Source organism: Otolemur garnettii, unplaced genomic scaffold, assembly GCF_000181295.1.
Source record: "Otolemur garnettii isolate 467f Iridium unplaced genomic scaffold, OtoGar3 scaffold00252, whole genome shotgun sequence".
Classification (NCBI taxonomy): Eukaryota; Metazoa; Chordata; class Mammalia; order Primates; family Galagidae; genus Otolemur; species Otolemur garnettii.
Window position 1 is genome coordinate 217,576 of NW_003852647.1, and position 2,181 is coordinate 219,756.

The following is a 2,181-nucleotide window of genomic DNA, read 5'->3' on the forward strand; positions in this document are numbered from 1 at the left end:
CATGCTGGGAGGCCAAGGCGGTGGCTTGTCTGCGCTCAGGAGTTCAAGACCAGCCTGAGCAAGAATGAGACCCGGATCTCTAAAAACTGCCAGACGTTGTGGTAGGTACCAGTAGTCCCAGCTACCAGGGAGGCTGAGGAAAAAGAATTGATTTGAGCCCAAGAGTTTGAGGTTGCTGTGAGCTATGACACCACAGCCCTATACCAAGGGCGACAAAGTTAGGTTCTGTATCTTAAAAAATAAATAAAAAGACAATGATATTTTCAAGGGGAAAGTACAGGCCAGGTGTGGCGGCTCATGCCTATAATCCTCACACCCTGGGAGGCCGAGGCACGTGGATAGCCTGAGCACAGGAGTTCCAGACCAGCCTGAGCAAGAATGAGACCCCCATCCCTACTAAAAATAGAAAAAATTGGAGTGGGTCTCTATGGCAGTTCCCCTTGTCTGCGTCTTGCTGCAGAAGCCATATATTGAAAACAATGTCTGGAAGCTTCTACTTTGTAATTGTTGGCCACCATGATAATCCAGTTTTTGAAATGGAGTTTTTGCCAGCTGGGAAAGCTGAATCCAAAGATGACCGCCATCATCTGAACCAGTTCATAAGTCATGCTGCTCTTGACCTGGTAGATGAGAACATGTGGCTGTCGAACAACATGTACTTAAAAACTGGACAAGTTCAACGAGTGGTTTTGTAAGGGCCAGACCAGCGCCATTTTGTTATCTACTACATAAGCTCTGTTAAAACTGCAGGGCCACTCCCTGCTGCTTCCCCCACCCCTGGTAGCACAGCCATTAAGCCATTGAATTGAGTCACCTAAGGCAGACAGCTGCCATAATAGGCAATAAGTATCAGTTCCCTTGAACAGCTCCCATAATAGGCAATAGGTGTCTACTTCCTTGAAATTCAGGTATTCTCCTTCCTAATTAGGCTACACCACCTCTAGCCCCGGTTAAAAAATCCCCTACCCCTCACCTGCACCAATCCAAGTCCTCCTTTACTAGTGAAATCACCAACCACCAATGCAAATCCTCCTTTACTAGTGAAATCACCAACCACCAATCAGGAGTGTACCCGTACCCTGACCCTACCCTTTTTGCCTTCTGTACCCCATAAAAACCTTGCACACCCCAGGTTCAGGGCTCATCCTCAGCTTGCATGCCAGGAGAGTCCAGGCCCGGACCTCCCGGGCCTGAATAAACTCATCTCGTGCTTTTTACATCAGAGCGTGTCTCAGCTTCGTCTGTTTGGGCTGTTTGGGAGAATAATTTTTTGGACCTAACAGTTTGTGTCAGCATTTGTCACTTCAGGGAATATGAGATTTATTATGCTTCATGACAGAAGGCAAGAAGATGGAATAAAGAACTTTACTGATGTCTATGATTTATATATAAAGTGTGCAATGAATCCATTTTATGAACCAAATTCTCCTATTCGATCAAGTGCATTTGACAGAAAAGTTCAGTTCCTTGGGAAGAAACACCTTTTAAGCTGAATGCAGAAAAACTCCAAAACAATGTTACAACAATGGGGTATACTCAGGAATGTGTACATTGTAAGTAACTTGATTAAATAGCCTGGAAAACTTTACTTGTAGTGTCAATTTATCTAAAACTGGCTCGGCACCTGTGGCTCAAGCGGCTAAGGCACCAGCCACATACACCTAAGGTGGCAGGTTTGAATCCCCAGCCCGGGCTCGCCAAACAACAATGATAGCTGCAACCAAAAAATGGCCGGGCATTGTGGCGGGCACCTGTAGTCCCAGCTACTTGGGAGGCTGAGGCAGGAGACTCACTTGAGCCCCGGAGTGGGAGGTTGCTGTGAGCTGTGATGCCATGGCACTCTACCCAGGGGGATAGCTTGAGGCTCCGTCTAAAAAAAAAAAATTATCTAAAACTAATGAAACTGCTATTATATTTAAACATAGTACACTGTTTCATGACACTTATCAATAAATCAATATTTGTTTGTAAACAGTGTTATTTATAAAGAGCTCTTTATCAGTATTAAAATGTTTTTTATTTTAAAAGTTGAAAAAAAATAGAAAAAACTAACCGGGCATGGTGGTGCATGCCTGTAGTCCCAGCTACTCAGGAGGCTGAGGCAGGAGGATTGCTTAAGCCCAAGAGTTTCAGGTTGCTGTGAGCTTTGATGCCAGGGCACTCTACCCAGGGCAACAGAGT

At 45.1% G+C, this 2,181-nt stretch overlaps 1 pseudogene; it reads left to right on the forward strand.

The window, feature by feature from the left end:
- The first annotated feature begins 464 nt into the window (after positions 1 to 464).
- Positions 465 to 1,588, forward strand: LOC100960758 (annotated as a pseudogene).
- Positions 1,589 to 2,181: the final 593 nt, after the last annotated feature.